The sequence below is a fragment of the Chamaea fasciata genome, unplaced genomic scaffold (genome assembly GCF_029207755.1).
Source record: "Chamaea fasciata isolate MVZ Bird 193981 ecotype frontalis unplaced genomic scaffold, bChaFas1.0.hap1 SCAF_1, whole genome shotgun sequence".
In the NCBI taxonomy this organism is placed as follows: Eukaryota; Metazoa; Chordata; class Aves; order Passeriformes; family Sylviidae; genus Chamaea; species Chamaea fasciata.
Window position 1 is genome coordinate 11074566 of NW_027094086.1, and position 27422 is coordinate 11101987.

The following is a 27422-nucleotide window of genomic DNA, read 5'->3' on the forward strand; positions in this document are numbered from 1 at the left end:
CTACTCTTTGTTGATATAGCTAATTATTGCAATCAATTTAATTTTTGAAAGAAAGTATTTTCATTCTTCAAATTGGAACATCATATAGAAAAACAAATTAAGATTGAAATCTGAGAAACTTTTCTAAAATTGTTCTGAGCTTTCCCAGCTAAACAGTTTTGGTTTTAACAGAATGGTTAGAAGAAGCTGTTTTATCAGAACACTTCTCCAATTCTGCCAATTTTAATCCATTTTGAGTAGAAAAAAAAAGGGAATTAGATTTCCCAGCACTTCTACTCTCTTGGTCAGGAATAGCTGCAAGACCACAGAGGGGACAGGCCTGTACACCAGAGCCCTAGGTGGAGAATATTTCTTCTGATATAGTTTCTACAATACACAAGAGGATGTTCAGCAGCTGGTGGTTATGTGGAGAATATGAAACATTCTGTGCACGTTCCAGTCCCTTGCTCTCAGCTGTGCACACATCCACACTCCCAGACCCCTCCTTGACTCACAAACCCAATGATGTGTTCCCTGTAAAGACAGATGCAGAGGTTACTCCTTAGCTACCAGCCACAGTTAAAGTATCTCTCTTTTCCTGGGTGCCTTGGGACTGCCCTCTAATGCAGACAGTCTGAAAGAGATAATTTCTCTCATGGTACTCTTAAAAAAGCTCTATCAGATGAAAAACCACTCAGAGAAATAAAGACTAAAAAATTAAGATTATTATGATACACCTTTTATGGAAAGTCTAGAATGATTCAGGGAGGACCGTAAATTTAGAAGAATGATTCTTTCAATTAACATAAAATATTTCAGCAGGCCATCACCTCAGATTCACTTTCTAAAGCTTCACCACTGCCTTAAAAATGTAAAAATCCAAAGCAATTTTATTATATTCCTGATAAAGAAAAGTAATGCAATTAAGTCTTTGATGTTGAATCTTGTGCTGGCTTTCAACCTGCCTGTGGGCACAGTCCTGTGAGCATCAGGAGCCTCACAAGTCTCCTGCAGTGCTTAAAAGCCAAGCCAGCTTATCCCTCTTCTTCCTGAAGTCAAAGCATGGGAGTCCTCCTCTCCATCATTCTTGTGGTGCAGCTGACAGACAGGCACTCCAAAGACCTAAAGCCTTGTCCTGTGGATAACTAGGACACCCATGACAATTGTCAGTTCCTGTGTTCCTCACCTTAAATGCTAGTGGTGGGGCTTAATTATTCAGTTATTTAAGATACAAAATGTTCAAGCTACAGATCAACTGCACAGGAACATCTCTGCTGGTCTAAACCAGTCTCCTCTTTCAACATCTGCAATTCTACAAATAACCCTTTTACCTTTCCTTACCATTATGAACATAGAGATTAAAGACACATAAATTGACCTTTTCTTCTGTATGTGTGACCCATGCTACTCCAAATCAAAGAGACACAAAATAATTCTTCAAGGCACACAGACTTTCAGAGTGCATATATGCTTTTATGCTTATATATATAAAATTCCAATAAATACATACCAAACAAACATCTCCTGACTGGCAACACCTTGTCAGACAAGGGCACATCAATGGGGTTGTAATTTAATTTCACTTTCCTACATGCTTTGACCTGTTAGAAAACCAGGCTCCTGTAACATATAACACATCAAGCTGCAGTCGATTTTTTCATGATTTTACTCTTGCACTCATGGAAAATTACATTTGGTTGCCATATTGACTTAAGGTAACTTCTAAGAAAATGATGAGGTTTTTTCTGAATTACTCTCTTTTTCCAGTGGTATTGCTTTTACCCACAGAGGGCTCAGAATTTTTAATATCTACCTCAAATTTCCCTATTCCCATTACAGGCAATGATGAAGGAAATGGTGCCGAAGGACTTCCACTGCCATAAAAACAGGATGCTGTTGAAGAAATGGACAAATCAATCTTATTCATTTGCAACAGTTTGGCTCTTCTCTGCAACAAAAGGCTTTAGTCCTCATAACACGAAGTAAATTCATTTTAGCTCTGTGTAATATTAACCAAAAAGTTCAGACAAAAAAAAGCCCCTGAAAAAAAATCTGTTTCTCAAGGTAATGGGTTTGCTAAGGACTGGCCCCACTTGCCCAAAATCACCACAGATGTGGGGATTTTTCCATTAGAAAAATCATCTTTCCCACAGTGGCTCATATTCCTGTGCCATATGCAGTGATGATTAACTAGTTAGATGGGAAATACTTTTGAGATGAGAGACTCTAAGAGAGCCACCTAAGAATACCTTACCTGGCTGGGGCACTCAGCTGAAAGCTTGTCATAAGAATTACATAGGAAGACTAGGTTTGGAGGCTGAATTTAAATCAAAGCTTTTAAAAAGCTTAGTGGTTGCATGACTATTTAGTGTGCCTCTGCTGTTATTCTTTGTTTAAGGCCTAAACCAGAAAAAGGAGACCTACTGTCTCTCTGTTCAGGTCCTATAATCAGGAATCTTAGTGGAAAATCATCTCAACTGTAAATCTATGTAGGTTGAGATAGGAAAAACAAAAAAGTGTGATATCAGGTCTTTCTTGCCTTACATGTTACAAAAGAATTTTGAAGAAGTAGAGGTCAGACTTGAATGCAGAATGTAGCCATCCAGTACCAAAAACAATTATAGAGGTACTCACAGCTGTTTTCTTTTTGCTGCGCTTTTTTACAGCATTACAAAACTTGATTAAATATTTGATTTCACATGGAGCAAAATCTGGGCTGCATAAAAAAATCAGTGGAGATTTTACTATCGACCTCGTGAGGTTTCAGAAATTGCCAAATTTAATGATTTCCTCATTAAGAACACACTGGTTTTGTTACCTTGAGAGTTTTGACTCTCAGGAGCCAGAGGGCCATGAGAGTCTCTCTTTCTGCAGTGCACATGGGCGCAAGTAAAGCTTACAGTTGTGAATATTAGAGAGCTCTGAAACCAGACAAATGAACACTAAAGAACACTGACTCTGTGATGTTTCAAACAAAATATCACCACAGCCTTAAGATAGTCTCATGATAGCTCAGGGCCTGGAAATAGAGAATGCGTTCAATATGTAAAAAATATTCCATTTTATATGAAAGAACTTGTAGGTTTGGATGATTTGTTTTCTTCATAAATAACCATGTTTTGATATGCCATTTGCATGAAGGTTTGTAAACAAAACCAGTAGGTGATTAAAAAAACACAGCAAAAGGCAATTGGGGAATTTAATTTGAAGGCTATTTTGCAAGTAATATTCCATGCATTTTCTTCAGCTCTGCCCACCAATCTCCAAGCAGACTAAAAAGTTCCCACAAATCTGATGATAGGCAGTAAAACAACAAGTGAATGGAAGTGATGCTAATCTTAAAGTTGGTGCTTTTACTCTACTTCCAGAAAGAGAATATAAATCCTTTGGAGATGTTTTCCTCCAGTTCTGTGAAAGCAGAACTTCAGCACAAGAGAAGAACCTCCTGGTAACATGTTTATTCATTTAGGGGAAAGGTCTGCTGTCTGTAGGAACAAAGCCATCATTCTCATACATATTGACAGAGTGTAGGCGCAGCCATGGCTGGAGGTGGCTTTGCTGCTTCCCTTGGTCATGTGCTCTGTATCACTGTTCTGGAAAGATGCTGAAATCTTTTTTTGTTGATAATTAAAAAAAAAAAAAAAACAAACAAAAAAAAAACCAAACAAAAAACACCTGTGATCAAGTAGGATTTCTGGAATACTTATTTATGTGTTAGTGAGACTATGGCAGAAAGAGCACCTCTTCATGAATATACCAATATTCATTCAAACCTCAGGAAAAAAAAAAACCAGATAAAACAGTCAAAGCAGAATCCATTATCCCACTTAAATTGCTTTCTCAGTCGATTAATGATTCCGCAACAGAAAAGATCATATTCAGCAAAGTATTCCCAGCCCTATTAGTCCAGGAAAGACCCCTGATATCTTACCAGGTAAGAAGAGAAATCTGAACTAGACTGGCCTTTGCAGCTTTTGGATTTTTAGAAATGTGAAGAAGGGAACTGGTATACTGAGCCTTTCTTATTGGAGTCCCACAAGCAAATGAGGAAAGTTATAGGATGGCCTAAATAAAATGCATGAGCACTGCTGGTGCCTAATAAAATACCAAACATGCAAATACTACTGATACATGGCAGCATTAAATTGCAAACACATGCCACAGTAAAGGGCAAGCAGCCACTAATAAATGTAAACTATTAACCAGCTCTTCAATAAAAAAGGCCACAAATCATGCCGGGACTCACTGTGAGTGCTGCAGCGTGTATCAGCAACTGCTCTATTTCTGTTCAGGGAAAAAAAAAAAAAAAAAAAAAAAAAAAAAAAAGAGGCAAAAGTCATTGAGATGACATAATAATAATAATTTAAATATTACTTTTGCTTCCTCATTGACAAAAGTCATAAGATCGTTGTTACAGCTGAGGGAGATATTTTTACAGGCTTCTATTTTAAGCCTGATTTTTATCCTTTTCATGCTTCTTTTGCATTATCCTGCCTACCTTTAGGGTCTTGAAGGAGGAATCAGGAGCTTCACTCCTGTTCTAGTAGTATGTATATTTTTTCATAAAACTATTTTAACCATTCAGGCTCAAAATACTTTGAAAATCTTCATCTCCTAAATGTAGCAACAAACTGCATGAAAAAACCAGCTCCCCAGTCACTGCACAGACCCCAAAGGGAATCAGCAGCAGGGCAGTTTGCAGAATGCCAGCACACTTCACTCCTAGAAGACCTCCGTTTGCAATCCTGCCAACTGTGGAGCTGGTGATGGGAACCGAGGGTTTGTTCCTGCCGTTATTGAAGTCAAAGGCATCTTTTTCTTGTGAGCAGTGGTGTTCACAACATCTTGGCATGGGACAAACCTAAATGATCTTCAGACAGGGGACTGAGGCAACAGGGAAGGAAAGCTGGGGTGAAAACAAAGAAATGCAGTCAAAAAATACTTGTGAACAATGGGGCTACATTTTCACACAGAGCTCAGCAGCGAGTTTAATTAAATACTACACATATTTATTTACTGAAAAACCCTGTTTCATTAACATAAACAGATAGGGGATCATCAGTGCATGACAGCCCATAGGGCACCAGGGGAAATCTGTTTTGAATTTTGTACATCAATCAAGTGATTCATATACGTGGCACTTGCAAATGATGACTGCCTGAATGGAGTCTAGTGATTTTGACACCAGGGTACACCACTAAAAACCTCTCATTACTAGATAATCAGCTTCTACTGATCAACTCCTCGGCTGCATTCCAAAGCATCTGTTTCGCCCAGTTTGTGATTTAGAGCTGCTAAGTACGATAAAAGCAGTTCTGTGTTATTTCTTTACTCATTAACCTTATTATACTATTTCACCCTCAGCAGTGATTTTAAAAAAAAAAAAAAAGTTGATAAAAAGCAAGTGAAAAATACATTAGCCCACTAAATGGCCCATTATTTCATTATGTATGTGGTAACAATGTAAGAGACATTCTAAGTAAATAGTATATTTTAAAGAAGAAAAAGCTTCTGAGAATAATTACTTTTTTAGTGGAACAGTTTATCAATAGACTTTTAAACTTCAAGATTTCTTTTCCTACTAACATTGCACAGCAAAATGAATGCAAAATTAGTATGTGAAAAATGGCTTAGAGGAACAACATTTTTTTATTCAAGCTATATAAAATGTGTATAATTTGCTCTTCAGACTGATATTCCAAAGGTAGCTTCAAGCCTTTTTTTCCCACTGAATGGTATTACAAAATGCAGGGATTTTTCAAACAGTATTATCTGTGTCTGTTACCATATGGTGGTTTCCAGCTTTGTTTTACATTACTGCACCTGAAGCTATTTATGGTCAGAACACTCATGTAAGAGCTATATGTTGTTTATATATTTCAATTTGCAGGTAATGTAGCCAAGGGCTAATCACACATAGATCAGATTGCCACTAGTGTTTTCTGATGCCTTATTTTCAGGCCCTATTAAACCTGACAAAATGATAGGTGGAAAGAGAGAGAAGACTAAATAAATAAAGCAACAGTAAGGTTTGAGGGAAAACAAGGCTCTCAGACTAGTTTCTGTAGCTTTAATTTGTTTCTTTGAAAATCACAGCTGCTAAAATCCTAACATACAGCTGGCATCCAAATTAAACCCCTAAAGGTATCACATGCAGGGCTCAGAAAAGCACACACTTCTCTCTCTACTTTTTATTTTCCAGGTTGCTTTAGCCCTGTAGGCAACAAGCCCCAAAAAGTTTTTTGCTGCACAAGATCTGCAGAACTGAGCAGCCATCCATGATCTCCAGGGTATACAGATGACATGGTGCTGTCAGTGGTCTGGTTGGCTGATAACCCACAGCCCTCTCTTTTGACCAAGCCATTCTTGGCCTATTTCCCAGGATGTTGGCCCAAATGGCAGCTTGCCTCTCTGTGAGCTGCCATATTCTAAATATGTTTGACCTTGCTCTGAGGGAAGGTATCCAGAGCCAACTCATGCTGGTAGGAGCTCAGACTAGTTTCAGTCCATCCTCACATAATTCTGCTCATATAGATGAGAAGATATATGGGAGCTGGATCCCTCTCCAGTAACACCTTCTGGAGCCATAAACTTGTTCCTCACTATTTCCCAGTGTATCAGAGCATGTCTTATGTCACACCTTATTATCACCGTCATCCTGAAACATTTATATTTCAAGCTGCTGAAACTTCTCTCCTTAGAATCTCACAAATTCCATTTAGTAAAATACTGTGTGTACTCAGCAAAGCCACCTTACTGGCAGAGCAGTTCTGTAAGCATGAGAGGTTTAGCACAGGCTTTAAAACAGGCAAATGTGGGCAAAGGAAATATTTAAATAAACCCTTTTCAGCAACAGACACAGAACAAATTACACAGCAGTATCACTTGGTCAGAGGAGCATCCATAACTGTGGGACTTTCAGGAGATGTAGCTGGAACATGACCTTCTTACTTTTCTATCACCTATGCTCTCTGTGAAGGGGATATGACATCAGCAATTCCACTTGGGTTTTCTTTTTCACTAGTGGTTATTTGCAAACACGTACAAATTAAAACAGTCCTGAATTTTGATACAGCTTTATTTTGCCTGTGTTTGGGCTATGCTGAGTAAAAGTGTGCTGCAGCCTGAGGCTGGGGCCACTTTCTTCAGCCTTCCTCAAGGTCCTCAAAGTGGAACCTTGAGAGTTTGCGTTTTCCAGCTGCTGTGATCTTGGAGACGACTCTGGACTGCAGCTTCTTGGGTTTTTTTCTGGATTTGGCCCGAGTTATTTTGAATTCCAAGAGAGAAATCTTCTGAAAATGAAATTATCATTTCACTAGTGAGATTTATCAGCACTTGAGCAAAAGACTTTCTGCTTGTTAGTTTAAATAGTAATCTGAAGGTAGTTAAAACATCTCTTACCTATGAGTCAAGTTCAGGTGCAAACCAGTCATCAAAACATCTTCTAGTGGCTCTGTGCATCATTTCACGCTATGGGTCTAGTCTTCAAAACAATTCACAAAATATCTCTATGTAAGTGAATTCATTTACTGCTTTTTGCATCTGAATCTCTTCCCAGGCAGAAAATTATATTTTTTAAAATTTATTTACCTAGTTATCAAGAAGAAAAATAGTTTTTGTCAGCATAAACAGAGGCATTGTATAAAAAAAAAATTAACTGCTACCGAATTTCTTTTTTGGTTCAAGCTGTGATTTATGTTCCAGAGAAACATGGAAAAATGTCTGGGTAGAGAAAACTGCAAAATTTTATCACAAAATATAACCCAAGTATCCCAAAGCAAGCTCCATTGCTTTGATCAATGTTAATGAGCTAAACATTATGGAGAGTTTTACTGGCTTAGCTTCATGGGATTCCATGGAGTTAGGACAGTATGAAAACTAGATATCCCTCACCTGCAGGAGTATGGTATTTTCTCCCATGCACAGGATAACAGCAACATCATTCACTGTGGTATTTCCAATGATAAGCAGCATATACAAAATACAGGATAAAATGTGTCAGTAACCGGTGGAATAAGATATTAAAGAAGATGGAATTTGATCCAGGGGCGTCTTTTTACAGCACCAAAGTTAACTTGGTTTCATCCCTATCTATCTTCCCACAAAGACAAGCAGACTTCATCTGCTGACTTTCTGGTAATATCCATGCCACTGCATAAACTGACCCATGAAGAGTCATATACTCGAAGCCAAGAACTTCAGTCCAAATGCATGGAAATCTCACTTCATCAGACTTGCAAGGTACTGAATACAGTCTCAAAGCATTGGGGCAAAGGGAATCTTCAAAAATACCCTGTTGAGGCTTTGACAGAGAACTTCGGAGTTGCAAAGATGAGTGTCATTGTCTAAGACAGACTCATATGGACCCAAAGTTTCACTAAAAGTCATTTCCAGGCTCACTCTACTGTGTCAAAACCAACTTTTAACAGGCAAGCAAGGGGCAGTGCCAGGAACATTGGCAGGAGATTTAAACAGCTCCGTGAGTGCTGGGACATGAGCAGGCAAACCTGGCCATGACAGCGGCAGTTTTCACACCAGGAAGGACACAGACACAACCCTGGCTGCTGGTGGTGTGCCTGGTGTTACCTGGGTGTGGTGTTTGGATTGGGGTTTTTTATTGGTTTGGGGGTTTTTTTCCATTGCCTTGAATTGAACCAGCTGTGTTTTACAAACAGTCAAAAGCCATTGCTGCTGCATGCAGCAAGAGTGTGCTAACCCAAACAGAACCAACCCCCCCAAGAAGGATGCAGCTGTCCAGGTCAGTGGCTGCAGGGAGTGTCTGAGCCTGGTGTTTGTACTGGAGGACAGGATTGTGTGTGGTATGAGGAGGTGAACGATCTGCTCTGTCTAGTGCCAGAGCTTAAGGAAGAAATGGAAAGGCTAGGGAGTATTAGGGAGAGTGAAAGAGAAATGGAATGGTGGAGTTACACCAATGAACACAGTATGGGCAGCAAACGAGGAGCTGGGAGCCATGGTACAGCTGGAAAGCTATGACATAGTAACTACCAGGGAGACATGACTGGAGTGCTACAGCGGGTGTCTTCATGCTCCTTGGAAGAGACAGGCAGGGTAAGAGAGGTGGAGGGGTGGCTCTGTACATTAGGGAGGCTCTTGAGCTGCTGGAGTGTGTCCAGAGGAGAGTAACAAGGCTGGTGAAGAGTCTGGAGTACAAGTCCTATGAGGGGCAGCTGAGGGAGCTGGGTGTGTTTTGCCTGGAGAAAAGGGGTCTCACTCTCTAAGCTCCCTGAAAGGAGGCTGTAGCCAGGTGGGGGTTGGCCTCTTCTCCCAGGCAACAGTGACAGGACAAGAACAGTCTTCAGCTACAGAAGGGGAGGTTTAGGTTGGACATTAGGAAGATGTTCTTCACAGAAAGGGTGATTGGGCATTGGAATGGGCTGCCCAGGGAGGTGGTGGAGTCATTGTTCCTGAAGGCATTTAGGAAAAGACTGGATGTGGCACTCAGTGCCATGGTCTTGTTGAGAAGGTGGTGTTCGGCCATAGGTTGGACTCAGTGATCTCAAAGGTCTTTTTCAACCTAGTTTCTTCTGTGGCTCTGAGATATAAGTTATTAAATCACACACACAACTCCAATTATTTTATTTGCAATGGAATAAAAAAAATTTAAAAAAAAAAAAAAAAAGAACCAGGAGTCAAGAAAATTGGCTTTTTTTAAAAGTCTTACTCTATTAAAGTCTCATTTCAGTTCTGTCTGTGACCAGCAAGACTTTATGCTCTGCATTTTTCCAAAATACTGAAACATATACAAACTCTCCCTGAGACATTCTTTGATTCTACTGATTTTTAGAATGAGAGTAAAAAGCTCTCTTAGCTTCTCTGACATCTGATAGACTAATTGAAATTAATATAAGCACAATTAAAATTAACTAATTGGTCTACACCTGATCTTTAAAGGCAGGGCACAGTAGGCAGCCAGGCAGAGCAACACAGTCAGTGTTCCAACAGTGTCAGCCTTAATCAGCATCCAGGCAGCTCAATTCTCTGGAGGATTTACTAGACACCTAGATGCTCATTATCCCTTTCCTAAGGAAAATACCACATTCTCAGATCAATAAGAATATTTGATTGAACTATAAATACGCCAAATGGAAAAATCAACTTCAAAGAATCGTGTCTTCACATCAGTAATATCTCTCCAGAAAGTCTTCTTCATTTCAGCCAGATTCCTTGGTGTGGTTTGAAATGTCACATTTTCTTCCTCTTCATGTGTTTCGTGCCCATCAGACTGATGTGATACTAATTGCAATGGTTTCTGTCACGTTTCTACCCCTATTTTTTCTAGGACCGTGGTTCTTTTGTTTTAAATGCCTTCAGGAAGTAAATGGCACACTGGTCCTCTATAGTGTTGCTCTTCCAGTAATGCATCCATTATTTACTGCCTTAATTTTTAAAGCATTATATCTTTTGTCAAGCCTGTTTTAAATCAACAATGTAGAAAAATATTTGCAACATAGTTAAGGGGAAGGCTCAGGGGTAGAAGCTCTGCAGTCTTACTTTGCATTTCTCTTCCTTTTCCTGACATTTTTACCTGACGGTGGGAACTTCCAGCACAGCGGGAGTGGGGACCTGGCCTTGGCCCCATGTCATTATGCCCCACATTTTCAGCAGTAATGTTCATTATAGGAGTGAACTATGCCTTAGCATATGTCATTTCATCATAACACCCTAAGCTTACTTAAGCTTTGAAGGTTAAAAGAATTTTAAAAATAAATAAATAAACAGTACATAATGCATTCAAAAGAATGTTTCCCTGCTTAATTCATTAATTTGGAATAAAACCCAATCAGTATTGTTTAAATGCCCCCCCCCACTAAGTCAGAGATCATAACTTTATTTTTGTAGAAGAGGTGTACAATTAAATGAGAGCCCATTTTGATCATTAACTGCCCTCATCTGATACCACTCAGTGTTTTGCTTTTTTTCAGGGATGTCACAAGGTACATTGACCTGGCCGTCTTTTCCTTCACCCCCAGCATGTCTGTGCACATGTCAGGAAGGAGGAATCCAGTGATAGGCAATTGTCATTGATGGCACTGGGCATCTCATCTGCCACTGAGTGATCAGGAGCTGAGAAACACGAGGTGAGATGCAGATGAAATTAAGATATCAATACTGATGTTCAATTCAGCTGGCCAGGCACAGAGGTATAAAGCTATAAAGGCATGGTTAGGCTGCCTGAGGTACCTGTGTGGGGCTGGTAGATGTGGCAAGAAACCTATGGGAGACCTTTCCTCTTTGAGAGTCATAGATGAAGACCAGGCAGAGCAATAAAGGATACTTCAAACTGTATGAAATACTTATTGATGGAGAGCTAAATTAAAGTCCTCCTCACGAAACAACATACAGCAGTTTAACTGAGTTTAACAGCTCAGCCTCACCCAGCCTAGATGTCCAGAGCCCTTTGACATGTTTTTGGTTATTGGAGGAAGCCCTAAAGGCCTGACAAATATGGCTTGAGCTGGCCCTTGGACACTTATTTCTATCTCACCCGCTGAATTGAGCTCCTGCTGCTTCCTGAAGCATGTTCACTGAATGCTCTGTTAACTATATTGATTAGATTGTCATGAGTTTCTGTCTGTATCACTTGTTTTTAAAGTCCTTTCTACATACTCAGTAACATTCACATTCAAGTTGACCTTTTGATCCTCCTCAAATTTTTAGAGAAGGTGCATAATTAGACAAAATAAAAATCTCTTCTTTTCTTTGCCCTGCATAGTCCATATATTATGCAGTGGGAATAAGACTCAGTCAGTATTGTTTAAGTGCTACTGGAGTAAATCAAAGAGCATAGTTTTCTTTTTAGAGAATCACTACACAATTAAATAAGAGACATGTGATTACTTAAAAGTGATATCTATGTAAAAAGAAGTGATTTAAGGTAAGCCTTATTGCAAATCCTTTGTGCTCATTGCCAAGCAGTTTAGACATTCCACAAAAGCTTGAAATATGGAAAAGTGTTAGCTGCAGGAACTGCTCTGTTAAAACGTCCCCATGAGCTCCCAACCCTCATTTATCAAAAGCTGGCAACTAAGCAATTGTAGTGGTAGTGCTCATTGCAGTAAAATTACCAGCACATATACACAGAGGAAACTGCTGGGCAGGATCAAAAGAGTCTCCCCCAGGTCACTTTGGCACTTTTCCTTAAGGTTTAAATACTGTTAGCACTTCGACCAAAGCACTCAGTAAGTAAATAGGAACTTGTGGGAATATTTCCTTTTCAAGGGAAGTCTGGTATAGTTTTTGATGTAACCTTCTGTCTCTGCAAGGGACCAACACAGCTCTGTCCTCTGAATAGGCAAAACCAAATTACTGCACACAGATCTCTCACTCACAATTTCCAAACCTACTTTCTCAGTGTTTTACATTCCCTAAAAGCTCTTCCTGCTGTTTTTCCTCAGGGATACACTCCCAGCTATTTCTCTAGTTTATTGGTGGTTTTCTCCTATCTTCCTCCCACACATTCAATTTTTCAAACAATTTCTTAGTCTCTGAATTCATACCCAGTGTCAGGAACCCCTTTCCCATTCTCACTGTTGCTTTGCTATCACTGGGTGCCACCATTCCTGCAGCAGTGACTTTTCTTACTTTTGATTACAATTTCAGTACTCAAACTTCTCATGGCTTCCTTCCTTCACCTTCAGTGAAGGCTGAAATAGACTTGACAGCTTTAAATACTATTATATTGGTCTTCTGATGCATTTGCAAACTCCTTTCAATACAGCACAATTTAGGAATTGTATCACTAGGAAAGTTTATGGATGTTGGTTATACCCATTTTCCCACTCAAGCCACAACATTAACACTCAATGTTGTATTAATTATAATCATGCAAGCAATCATAGACACATGCACACACAAATGGCATTGCAGAGTAGAATCAAAAATCAGATATAGTCACAAAAATATTTTTCACTAATGCATATACAAGCAACTACTTTTTGAAGACACAAAGAAAGGTAATGATTTGTAGGCAAAACCCTGAGGTTTTTTCTCAACTTTGAGGCAATACTGCTCTAAACTGAAGGATACAGACATTTACGGCAGGATTTATGAAGTACTTTGGATATAGTGTAACCACTACAAATAGGCACTTCTGGAACAAATCAGATTTACAATAGTGTTGAAAACATTAATAATTTGAAAAGGTAGGAATAGAATTTTGAAAAAAATTAGCTTATTTTTACCCTTGACAGAGTTTTAGACCTGTCCCGGGATATTGCCATCTAATGGTGTCTAAAATTGGATAAGGAATAGCCATTGGAGAGCAGACCAGGCTGAAGCTAGAAGTGATCCATGGAGTTTAAGCCAACATAGGATTCTTCTCTCAGGTTTTTATTTGCACCTAAAATCTTGCTTATTTCAGCAACAAACCACTTCATAACACCCTTTCCCAGCCAAGCAGCATGCAGGTAAGGAAGGCATCTCTTGTTCTTGCCTCTGTTTCACACATCTTCTTATCAGGCACTATCTCAGGCAGTAAAAACCTTCTGCAGGCAATAGAGCTCAGATCACAGTTTTTTTGTATATCTAAAGTGAACAAATTCCACTGAACCTTTACAGCCTTAATGACATTCTGGTAACAAATAGTTTGGATACCATAGCCATAATATATGGTGGCTTTGTAGCAAACAAGAGGATAGCTATGGTTTGGCTTCCAACGACTGGAGTGACATTTGTCACTAGAAAGATGCAGAACTCCACCTACTCCAATGGAAATATGTCATCTCTCAGCCAAATGATAAAGAAGTGAAACAGAAATCGCCTTTCAGTACAAGTGGTCATTTAAGAAAGCTTAGAAGCCCATAAGTGTGGAAATATTAGTCATTATAGATCCCATTTTATGAATAAAGGCAGGCCGAGGATCCCCAGAGTATCACTAAGTTGCCTTCAGGGAAAGGAAAAACTCCACATACTTAATACTTTTGAAAGCAAAAAGGAAACCTGTAGCCATGGTAGATCACTGGTCATCTATTCTGGTGCTATATTAATGTTGCCTCATTGAACACTTGGCAAGATAAAAGCATTGAGTGGTCCTGTAGAAAAAATACCCAAAGGAATCACGGAAAACTCCCCACAGATCTATCACAGCCATCAGGAGAAGTGATTTTCAGATCCACCCATTAGAAAGAATGTTTATAACACTCTCTTCTTTCCTTCAGAGAACTGAATACTAATTTAGTACTCAACTATGTGGAAAAAAATAATTATTGAGAGAGTGGTGAAAGGCTTTTATGAAGCTAATGAATTAGCTCGAATTGGAAGAGAAGGTCAGTAAATTCAAGACTTTCTGAAAGCTCACTTACCTTCCTCGGTTAAAGTAGTAGCAACACTTTAGTATACTTCAGGCTGTCCATTTCCTGCAAGCTTCTGAACTGATGGAACAGGCATGAAGAATTTGGTGTCTTTTTGTTATTTTTTATTATTGCTTGGGATATCTACAAGGAGGGTTTTGCACTTGATATTTTTCCCAAGAGCATTCATTTTCTAACATGCACTACAGCATTAAAATATAATGACCTTTTTTAGACATAGCTAGGCACAACTGATGATAAAAGGAGAGTTAGTCCTGATTTAGATCACGGCTAAAAAAATAAAATTCTTTGCAAGAATACATTTGCAAGAATCGAATAAAAATCCCACACTACTTCTTTATTTACAAAGGAATATTCAGTGTGCTCTTGACCTCTGGTGATTTGAGCAGACTCTGCTATTTTTCTACATTTCACATTTTGTAGTGCTAATAACAAGAATTTTTAACATATTTTAGGATATTTTACACTAGGGATTGTGGCTTAGTTTTGAAAAAAACGTGGTGTGATAGGATTCTGTGTTTGCTTTTTCTCACAATTTCCAGATCAAACACACTGACTTTATAAACATTGTGGAACTCTCCATGCAAACTCTACTTGGAATATCAGAGCTCACACTAAGATATCCCTTTCTTGTGTATCTTTGTCAGTGGTAATGATTCAAGAGAACACATTGGATCCTCAACAGTAAGTTTTGCCTGAAAAAGGCAAAATGGTACAGGAATTCTTGAACAAGTGGATCCCTAACAGGTAAGACATTTCATATGGTTCTACACGACAGCCTGGGTGGGGAAAAACCCTTTAGCACTAACACACTATTAGGTAGGCAGAGCACCATAGCAACATGGTTAAAATTCATACAGACTCAAGCTGAGAAAACTCTTTTAGTCCTGTGTCATGCAAAGGTGTCCACAAACTCAAACTTGTCCAGTACTCCTAATTACTATGTTTCTCTGTTTCTAGCTTCCTCCTGCTTTAGAGAGAGAGATAAAAATAAAAGTCTAGAAAAAAACACGGGTAATTCTGGAGAAATGCCAAGTAAGGAAGTAAAACTAAATCTAGCACCAGTGAAAAAAGAAGGAATTAACACCTTAAAAGCTTCCTGTTACAGTACAGCTTGTCTTTAAGGAAAGCTTGCTAGAATTTCAGCAGTTGGGCATTTGTCACTATTTTTGAACACTGAAATTAATAAATTGCACGCAAAAATATAATTGTATTTTAAAATCACAGAGATGTGACAAGGGACATAGAAGAGGTCTGGGGCCAAGGATTGTGTAGGGTGAATGCAGTCAGTGTGCTTCAAAATCTGCCCACAGTAATGCAGCCAAAACCTGTCCACACCATCTGACCTGAGAGCCAGGTTTTACTCCCAGGAGAATATGCACTTAGCAGTGTAGATGTAATTTTCAGGTTGCAGGGTATTCAGTTAGGTCAAGCAGATGTGATTAGAGAGGAACCAGGCAATTTAAAGGCACTTGCCTGATCCTGAGCATTACGTGCTTTTAAGGAGATAGTTCACTGTCTGAGAGAAAAACTACAGTTTGGATGAAAGAATCATCATCATATAAATCTTTACTGCCTTTACTCGTTGTGCTCTGTATGACACCTTTTTGACAAACAAAGACTGCTTCGCTTCCAAGAGATTGTTCCTGTGACATGCTATTTCCTGCCTCAGAGGGAAAGGGCCTTTGAATGCTGGTAAACCAAGCTGAAAAGTGTGAAAGTGTCATGTAATGTCATTCAATTTTGGTTTAACAGGTGAAACCTCTCCCTGGTAGGTTTAAACTGAAGAGACACTAAAACTAAAGCACACTTCTCTTCAAAACCCATTTTTAACCTACACATGCTATACATAGATGAATAGGTTAGGGAGACCATTTGCAGCTTCTGGATTACCTTTCTGCACAGCTCGGGCTACACATTTTTGCACAGCAGTTCCAGAAAGCAGAGATGAATGGGGGCAATTCTCTGCAGACATGAAAATTCAGTTGAAAGTTTGAGAATGGAAGAGAATGATGAACATGAAGAACAAAAATATTTTTTGAATCTCTGGCCGAGTACTAAAGTATTAAAGGAGTAAAGCAATCAGACAGCTCACAGACCATGTCTCTTCCCTGCAACTTGTGGAAAGGAAGAGCATGACCTTAATCAATAGTAAGGTAAAATCCATTCCTAACCTAGCAGCTATTATGAGCAGCCTCGTATTTGACAGATAACTCTATATCTTCAAATGTCATCAGTCAGAAGGAAATAACACTGCTAGTGTTGAGGAATACAAGCTGCAGTGTGAGCTGAAGATGGAGCTCTGTGTGGTGGGAGCCCAAGGCAAGAGGTCATGAATTGCTGACCCTTTGCACAGCAAAGGATGCAGAGATCAGTGGCTCTGGCCAGGTGACCAGACACTCAGAGACACAGCAGGATCCAATGGCACAGGAGGAAGGGTGAGACTTCCACAAACTTAGATGTTTGTGAAGGGTGAGACCTCAACAAACTGTGATGGGATAAAAGCCCAGAGATTCTTGTGTTCAGGGTCCCTACTTGGAGGCACCAGCTGGAGCTGTTTCTGTGTTCCCGTGCTGTGAATAAATTGCTCTCTGGAATGAGACATCTGAGATTCTCAATGGAAAACCCAGGGTGGAATTGGTGAGAAAACCCAGTGACTTGCATGAGGGGGGTGTGTGGGGAGTCAAGTGGGGTCTCATGTAAAGGGGCTTTGATCCCAGCAGTGAAAGGCTCCAGTGGTGGGCGTGTGACTGCCAGAGTGACTCTTGGGTGGTCCCAGTAACTGTGGGACGACATCAAGAGGAATCTGGGGGACAGTATCTGGAGAAACCAGCAATTAATCTTACTAACCTTTGCTAGTCCCAGAGCTAATGACATTACCCAGTTTACTTCATCCTTTTAGACAGGTCAATTTGTATTTCTTAAGAGAAGTCATACCAATACTGGAAAAATTCAACATTAAGAATGAGTTACCCAAGAACCCTTTCTCACAGTTTCTTCCTTTCTCAGGGGGTTGCAGATAGCTGCTGATGCAAATATTGTATCAACACATACTGAAGTTTGAGAAACAGAAATATTCTCCCTTAATATGCAAGTGATGTGATCAGTCCAATAAAGAGTACAGTCTTTGTCACACTTGTCATGTTCCCAGGATGTTATCACAACTTACTGAAACTACCAGCGAAGTAAAATAAAATCTGAGTTTCCTTAAGCTTTGAGGGGCATTGAAATTCAAGAGGAGTAGTAAATACAGAAGAGCTGTTCCTAGAGAAGCGAAGGGATTTATCTACGCAACTTCCATTAATATATATTTGATGGAAGTTGAGTCAGTAAATCCCTCTGCACTGTGATGAACATTAACAAGAGGGTGCTGAAACAAATATTTATGTTTGAACAAGTTTTTCCTCCTCCAGATGTTAACTACTATGTGCATTTTCCCATGCCTTTCCAAGTACATTCATGTCACCAATGTCTTCACCTCAAAGGGTCCCAATAGAACTGGGAGAGTCATTTCACTGATGCAATGCTGCCCACGCTGAAGAGCTGGGCAACAACTTTTCTGTGTCTGGCAGAGAAATTTTGATCAAGCTGAGTGGGGAAATTCAGACTTTTAAAAGGTGTGTTATCCTTGTGGAATTAATGGATAACTGAATTAGATAGAGATGAAACTTTAGATAAATAAAAACAGTTCAGCTAAGGAATTGCCTTGAATTCCACCTCAGCAGGGCAAAATGTCCTGGCCGTATAAACCACTCTGACTCTATTGAAGATGAAGTAATTACGCTGATCTGTACCAGTTCTAACAGAGCAGGAAGCAGGTGTTAGGTAAACATTGCTGCACTCAAATATCTGGTACTAGTGTATAAAGACTGGAAGAATCAAAAGCCAAAACCAGATATCCACACAGATCTTCCCAAAGCTTGAGAGCCCTCTCAGCACAGCTCATATCACCTATCTCTGCTATTACAGACAGAACATAAAATCTGTTAGTCAGAATGACAGTGTCTATGACTTCAAGGAGATAGGGTTTTGAATTATCTGGGAAAGCTTCTGTACAGCAGCATTAAACTTAAATTTATGGATATGCCACTTAAAATCTGAATGTAGCAAGCTCATTTTTACAAACATTGAAGTGGAGAAGATAATTCCTTTGCATAACTAAACAGCCAGCAGTGTCATTAAACAAGCTAACTTCCTTTGCTGCTTTATGGAAAGTTGTCCATCTTCAGTCCACTTTAGAGCTTGGGCTCCAAATACAAGTCCTAAGTTTCATAAATTAATGAATAAATTTAAATTTCCAGGACCATATGCATACATTTTTTCAGACATACAAATGCCTGCAGTTATTTTTTTCATATCAGTATGGGAAAACAAAAATCCATGTGCTCCAGTCCATCAGTTCAGTTTCTAATAAGAGATGGTGTCCCTTGTTTCAGAAGGCAAAAGACAACCCAGAATTGGCAGATGGATTTTAATACACCTCCAATCTCTGGTGCCTTCTAATCTTGAATAGTATTTGATTGACTCAAATCCAAGAGGGAAAAATAAAGCTAAATGTGTTCCAAAATGTTAGCTTTTACAATTTCATATCACTCTATTTTATTATCCCTATATAGTTTCAATCCTTATTGGGACAAATCTGTGTAGTTCTGGCCTCCATGCTATGGCGAAGCTGTGAGTTCAAGCATAAAAGCTGCATGAAGAAATATGTTCTTTATGCAGTGTTGATTTTGCCATCTCCTTCTGTCATTGAAAGTGTCCTTGATGTGGGATTGGCAGAAAGGCAGAAAGGAAACTCCCAGTCTTTGTCCTATGCACTATAATTGCATAAAGAAGCATAAGATGGAGATTCAGTTTAAAAAAGAACTTCCAAAAATGTACTGTGATTTATGTGAAAACATAAAAATGCAAGGGAGAGAGATTATTTTTTTTTTTAATGGAAGTGGACTGGATTTTGTATCACTTCCTCATAACCCTTCCCAAAAAACTACCTTTACAGATAACAGAACAAATAGAGCAATGTCTTCTTTTCCAAGAAAGGCAGCAGTGTCTGGAGTGCTCAAACCAGGCTCAGGTGAAAAAAAATTCCACATCAAATTCCAATGTGATTCATCCAGAAATTCTGTAGTGCCAGAGTTTTATTCAAAGAGCCATGTTTCTATTCATTCTTCTGCATTGATTATTGATTTGCTCATTAATGTCCTGCCAGATCCATCTGAGCTTATCTATGCAAGAAAAAATAGCTGGACATGTGTCACTGAACTCATAATTTGTCATTCAGCTGTCAGAACTGAGTTTAGTCCTGGAAATGCACTTTGAGTTTTCCACGGATCAATATTTAAAGCCTCAAATAAAGAAAATAAGTTAAGGTGGGCAACTGATCCTGCCCAGCTACATTTGTGAACTTAATTCATTTTGGGAGTTGCTGATGTCCCAGTAGAGTCCTATACAAAAGGGTCCTTTCAAATTGCCAGACTTATATCTGCTGTATTTGGACATTTAATATTTCAGTCAAGAATCTCTCCTTGATTATTAGGGCCTGGCAATTATTCTAGTTGGCACTGAAAAATTAATTTTCCTTGATATGAAAAACCTCTTGGAAATAGCCTATGACCTCACTTTTCATGTACCATTTCCACTGACAATAATTAGGAATTATAGTCTGTGTCCCAGAAGATTCTAATTATTCCAGTGAGGACTTGCTTTTGCTGAGTTCACATGAAAGTTTCCAGAATGGAACCCAAAGCCCCAAAATGTCCTATCAAAGAACATATTAGAGCTCACAATCCAGTGGAAAACAGAGTTCAGGTGTTTACATTCTTGTATTCCTTTTGCTAAGCCTTAAACTGCATTTGGACCCTCCCCACTGGTATTTCACCTGCTGCTCTTGCTTTCAGGCCTGTGGGCTTTGGCAGAGCATGGCATTAATGGGAAACTTGAGATCTTTTTCATCTTAGTGATGAGGGACCAAGGGGGAGATGCTTGGGGAAGAAGTCTCTGGGAGAAACAGCCTCTGCTTCTAGAACTTGATTCACAAAAGCTCTCACCCTTGGAGTAACAAATCCCACTGAAAGCAGTGGCAACATCAGTGTGAGCAGTCAGGTCAGTGCTACAGCACCTACAGGTACTTACCTGTCTCTCAGGAAAGATGCCCTTGTTTTAAGTGTGTCACTTCTTCATCCCTGGTTGTTTGCTTGAAAGCCTGTGCAACCCTACCCTGTATTTGCATTAAGCTGTAGCTTCAAATTGAGGAAATAAGTTTTCAATTTTTTTCATAAGAAAGCAGTAATCTCCCCAGCATTAGGAAGTATAAAGGAAGAATTCTATAAATTGCAGCTGGCCAAGGTCAGCATTAACTTAAGTACTGGAGCTGATTGTTGGCATTTACCCGTATATCACAGAAGGAGGAGTGGTTTCAAGGTATTTTGGTGTTCCTGTATAAATCCATTTTTCCACTCTTTCAAAAAAAACCCCAGTATTATATTTTGTAATGAGTCTCTAAATAAATTTTCCCAGCTTAACAATTCCTCTGTCCACATTACCACTGCTGAAATTTGAGGGCAAGGGAGGAAGAAACTGGTGACAATTTTTTTCTTGCCAATTTTAAAATGAAAATTTGTCTCCGTTTTCTAGCCAGCTCCAATTTGACGTTCTAGGGAGCTCAGTCCAGATTAAAGCCAAGACAAATTCTCCTTTTCTGCCTGTATGAGCTTGGCTGGAGCCTCTCTGGTAAGTCTCTGCAAACAGGCAGTTCAGCCAGTGAGCCTGTAAGCCTCACCTCACCTGTCTATTAGCTGAGCCTAATAAAAATATGAAAAATATAACCAGAAGTCACATAAATATGGGAAGATTCTAAATATCAGATAGGCATTGATTATTCGGTATTTTAAGGTAGGGCTCTAAACAATGGATTTTTTGAAATTTTTTTTCTATTTTTACATATTTTGACAACATTCTTTTAATTCTAAGATAGCTTGAAAAGTGTAAATCACAAAAATAGAAAGCATATATTTTGTTATAGAAATATTTTGAACAACTATTCCTGTCCAGATTTTTGACAATAGTTTTCCATCTCCCACCTTCTTTTTTTCCTACCAACTTCTCATATAGCATTATCTTATTTACATTTCCAGGCATAAATATGGAGATAGATTGTAACCTATAGACTTGCACATGTAGATTTCAGAAATGTTAGCAAAAAATAAAATCAAATTCTAATACAGTAATTTCTCATTGCTTCTCTTTCATTTTCTTTCTCAAAGTAGTTTGACATATTGGCATGAAAAAGAAAAATTTCAATATTTTTAAAAATCCTTCTAGTATCCTAATTTTGTTGTTGTTTGGTTGGTTGGTTTTTGTTTTGTTTTGTTTTATTTTGTTTTTGCTACAAGAAAGCTAACACAGCTGTCAAAATTATGATAACTCTGCATTTAGTCTTGTATTTTGACCTCAGAATAGATACATTGATATTCTTTTTTTCCTTTTCTGAAGAGAGAAACCTCCATGCCTTCATTTCTGACAGAAATCTTCCCATGCTTTTGGACTGATAAAGACAAATGTAGAAGAGAAATGGGATTTTTTCTAGCTAGATGAACAGATTTGACACCCATGTCAAACATTATTATAACCCATACGCTTCAAATGTTGACTGTAAGTTAAATGCTGCACACTCTCAAGCCAAGCATTACAAAAACAAAATGTTTCTCAGCCCACATACTTCTTACTATATGTTCTGCATGATTCAGTAATGAACAACATGCTGAGACAACATTTGAAGCACTGCAATGATGTACAAAGTGCACAACACAAAAATTAATATATTTATAAGCTGAAATTTGCTGCAGTCATATGAACCTTTGAAAATCAGGTTCTGCATGAAGGGAGGGGATGCTTGCAGGAGTGAAACAAATTCACAAGCCAGACTATAGATCTGCTTGCTCTCTCTCTCCCAGCATGCAGCAAATACATTCCCGTATCAGTTTTTTAAAACCCTGAGATTATTGGATCTTTGCAAATATAAATCCATGGCTTTACGTGCCCTTTCCTTACTCCAGCAAGAAATTTAAGGAGGAAACCCTTCTGCTTGGTGTTCAGAGGTATTTCAGTGGCGTTTTTCAACCTATTTTCCCCAGGGAGTTAATAAAGGGGTACAAAATTTTGGGTCAGCTCCTTGACACCAGCAAATGTTTTCCCATGTTTAGTCTACACTGCAGATTTCTTGTGGTTTCCACTCTCTGGGGCAATCCTTCCCAAAGAAAGATTCTCCATTGGCCAAAGTATAAAATGAGGCTATTTTGGGGAGCCACTGTGATTGCACAGGGGACACTTCATTGAGCAGGGTTCAGGATGTGACAGAACTTCTCTCCACAGCAGAGACCCCCATCAGCACCGTAGAAAAATGACACAGGTCTGTAGAAATTCATGTGGTGCAAGTTTCTTAGTCCATGTTCAACCCTGGGCAGTGCCTGCTGCTGGACTCAGCCTGAGAGTGCCAGTAAGAGGAACCATACATTTCACTGAAGACCAGGGCCTCAGGCCAATAACAGCCATAGTAAGAATGGAATATTTTGGGCCCAACAAAGCAGAGTAAGAAGATGAATGTTTAAAATTATTACAGTTTTCTTTTTCCCCAGTAGATCAGTTTTCAATATGTATCTCCCTCCTTCTGTGTATGTGTGTATGTGTGTGTGTATGAAACTCTTTCCCTTGCTCATAAAGTGTACACACACGCACACACACATGTACGTATATTTGCTTCAATATCCCACCTACACAAGCAAAGCATCAGTACCTCATTGATATGTTACAGGGATAAACTCAGTAGCATTGAAGAAGAGGTTGTCAGGCCTTGTTAACGCAAGAACTGTGAAGGGAGCTGCATGGCATGGCAACACAGGGCTTTTGACTCACATCTCAGCTCTATTGCTTTACCACTAAGCCTTGCCTCAGTCTCCTCACCTATAAAAGTGTATAATCTCAGTGCTTCCCTCTCAGGACTGCTTTGATGCAACTCACTGTATGAGACATTATAAAAAGTTTATAATGAGACATTATAAAGAGTAGATGCACAGTTCCTCCTCCTTTCCCCTCATATTTACACAGAGGAAATCAGGAATTCTGTTTAAATTTTTCAAAAGAGCAGATGCTTACCGGTCTGGTGTTGATAAAGTATGGCCTGCTAGCTTAGCAAAACCACAGGAACAAAATGAAAAATCTGCTCATTTTGTTTCCTGAGAACAAACACACAAAATTAATGTCATGCATTTCAATAACAATTGGCATCTATGTAGTTCAAAGAAAAACTTCTTGTCTAAGGAGACAACAGATTTTATTATACAAATTAGGAGTAGCAATCGCCTGCGAAGACAAAGCAGCGTTCATCAGAAAACACACAAAGAAGGAAGAAAGGAACTCTGATTTAACCTGCAGAATACTAAAATTATTTCTGGTCAGCTTCTGTGGTGGGGACTTAAGCCGAAATGCCTGCCTGGCTCGAGGAGTCTGTGTGATAAGACCCCCTGTGTGATCAGCTCTGCAGTGACAGTGCTGGGGAAGCTGTGCCCACCTGTCCCAGGGAGGAGTGGGCACCATACTTCAGCAGCAGCAGCAGCCCCTTGGCTGCCTACACTCCCCAGAACTGCCCCAGTCCCACTTTGATGGGATACTTGTAAACCACCAAGAAAAACTGTTTGTTGTCCAGTGCATCATTTCTTTCTAAATGCTATTAGTACTGGAGAAAGAAAAGGTCAGGTTATCTGTAGGGAGGTGACTAGCAGCAGGAGAAGCTGCCCTGTGTGGGGCCTTGGCTCCAGAGAAAAGAAATCAGTTGGGAATGAGGTCAACAGAGGGGAAACTTGCTAAATCTCCTTCCTTGCTAAATCCCTCATCAGCTCAATCTTCTAACAAGCCTGCTTCATCTAACCATTGCCTAGTACTCAGTGCTTGACTGGGAAAGGCAATTCCTTGAAGGAACTGGAATGAAAGAAAGAATGGAAGCACAGGATGTGCTTGTGATGGCATGGGAAAAAGCTGGGGATGCTGTAAGAGAGCATGCCCCGCTGCAGCATCATGGGCTGTTTAAACCTGCTGAGTTGTCCCATCCCAGTCCTGATTCGTACTCAAACCAGAAACACCTGAAAAGAAAAAAAGGACTTAATGAGCATATTTGGCCCAAATATCTTCATCATCTCCTCCCTCCTCCCCAGGTACATGGACAAAGCGATTTTCACACTGAGTCTTTGCTGAGGAGGTCTGAACACTCAGCACCATCCAGGCCCAAAGAGAGGTAAAAAGGTAGTCATAATTCTACTTTGTCACACTCTACTGCAAATATAAAGTAGAGCCATTTTTCTAGTTCAGCTCAAATAGTGCAAAGTTTTTTACATTAAAATATAACCACCTCTCTTTTGAATAATAGGGAGAATTCATTAGGCCAGTTTGTCTTTCAGATGTTTTCTCTGCTATCTTGTCCAAACCTGATCCATGAAGACCAGACACAAATGGTGTTTGGAACTCAGCTCCCCCAGTGTAGGTGGATCCTTTTTTACAGACCATTCAGCAGCAGTCCACACACACCATGCAGCTCCTGTTACAGGATGCCAGGTCTTGCATGGGTATAGTACAGAGTAACAGAATATAGGTAATAGTGTCACCATAGCACACATAGTTCTGGTTTTAAAGGCAAGAGCAAATTTTCCACTTCTTTGCAGGAAACAGGCAGGGAGCAAGACAGGGTGCTAAAGAGCCAGCATGAAATCCCTTTCTCTCTGGAATATATAGAAAAATGTTATTTTTTAAAATAGAATATGTTTTCACCATCTTGCAGCCTTTGCCTGCAAATGAAACTCCTCTTCTCTTGTGGTCATACAAGTATGCCATATCTTATCCGAACAGGCTTGGTATCTTACGACAGTTTAGCCCACCATTTTGGTGGAACACATTTGGAGGGAATTTTCTTCTCTTTCCTAACACTGAGCAATAGAGCCTCTAAAATGGTGAGAGAGAGCACATTTTCCTGGGGCCACAGGGAATGAGTCACACCAGGCAAATGCCAGATCAAATACAGCAAGGTATCAGGGAGCTGGCACTGGCAGGCCTAAGAAAACAACATTTCCTTTGTCAGTCTTCCTGTACCTGAGTAATGCAATAATTTTCAGGGTGCTCTTCAGCAAGGGGATAGACTGTCCCATTCCGTCTTCTTGCTTCAGAATCTTACAAATGAGCATAAAATACATGGCTGCACATTGGAAGATCATTCCACAGCTGTACATTTTGGGATCATGGCACTCAACTCTGGCTCAAGGCCACGCTGTGGCTTAAGCACCAAGTGTTCCACTGGCCTCGGTGAGAACCAGGGGGAGTCAGGGCTTTGGAATGTAGGGCCTCAAGGATTCATCTTTTAAATACCATTTTAAGAGGCATTTAGATGCCTAACTATATTCTGCAGATTTAATTACTGCATAAATCACATCTGTGCAGTAACCTCAGAGTGCTCGGATCAGAAGGAAGGTCCCGCAGCTCCAAAACAGAAAAAGGCCTTTTACTTCTGTGTATTGCTTGCAGTTGCTGGGGAGAGTAAGACAAGAACTCTCGGAAACAATGTTCACTGGGTGCCCAGCTCTGCCATCCACACAGAATGGGTCACTCTAAGGTTTAGGGAAGTAATTTAATGACTCTGTCCCTATGTCCTCATCTGCCAAAATTGTTCACTCCAAGGCTGCACCATCCCTTCTGCTGGAAAGAAGTCCATTAAAAGTGTGTGGCTCTGAGTGCAGAAAGTGATGACGAAAAGCAAAATCACATAGGGGTTTGTTGGTTTGGTTTGGTTTTGTTTTTTGGGTTTTTTGTAGAAGTTTGGTTTTCACTCATTTTTTGATTGAAGTTCTTTTTTCTGTATTTGGACTGGAATTCATTTTTGTAATTTATTTTACCAGTTCTCCACATCCCAAACATGCTGGCCACTCTTGGCTAAACACTGCTTAGGGAAGGAAGAGGATGAAGAGGGAAGTTGTTTTTTTCTCAAGAACTGAAAAGCAGTATAACTCAAAAAAGATTTGCACCAGGCAACAAAGTCCTTTCTCCCAAACTTCTCTGTCAGCCATGTTGAAACATGGCAATTTTCCCTTTTCCCTTCTTGTAAACAGTTATGGAACTTTTATGTGTTTTTGTTCATATTCAGCATCTGAAATGGGGAAAGAATATGAATATAAAAATAATTCTGTTCCAATAAAAAAATCCAAAATAATTATTTTTTATCTTTCAATTGCCTGCATTAGATTTACCTCAAGGTCCATTGCAAAAGTGTAGTAATTATTAGCTTAATTATTAACATCTCCCAGAAAGCTAATTAATTAGGCACCAAATTAAAACCATTTTTGCCTGAGGTTTAAAGGGGCTAAACCAGATGATTATTTTAATATTGCAAGTTAAATATTCAAGGTGGCAGAATTTCTGTCTCTGGGAACCATGAGCTGTTTCATGGTTGAAAATGAAATTAGAAAATGGAAAAAACTATCAAAAAAAAAGATGAAAATTGGCCCACTAACTTTAGCAATCCTAACTTTAGGTACCACTTAAAGAAGGATGTATCACTTTTTTCTCTTGTTGATGATGATGGCAATGCTTGTTAACAGGCTGCAGCCTGATTTTCCCACCTACAGGCCCCACCAGCACAACCTGTTGTGTCACTGTCCAAATGGACAGACCATCACTGGAGGGGAAAAATCATCCAGATTTCTTATCACTGCACTTTCACTGGAGACATACTGAACCCTGTGTGTCCCTCTGCAGCAGAGGACACAATCTCCTACAGCATGAAACTGCTGGGGATTCGTCTCTAATCATCAGCAGGGATTAGAGGGACTGGGCTGTGGTGAAGCAGCCTTTGGAGTGGGTGGGCTGCTTTGCCCTTGGCAAGAGGGTGATCTCACAGCAAACAGCCAGTCTCATGTGTAAAAGAGACCAGGAGTAACTCCCCAGACCAGCCAAGCCCTCTGGACGGCAAGGGGCAGAAGTGCCCCTGATTCCAGGTCCCACTTCACCCTCCTAGGCAGTGTTGCCACTCCCACACCAGAACCCCAAATGTCACACATTGCCCTATTCACTCTCTTTGGG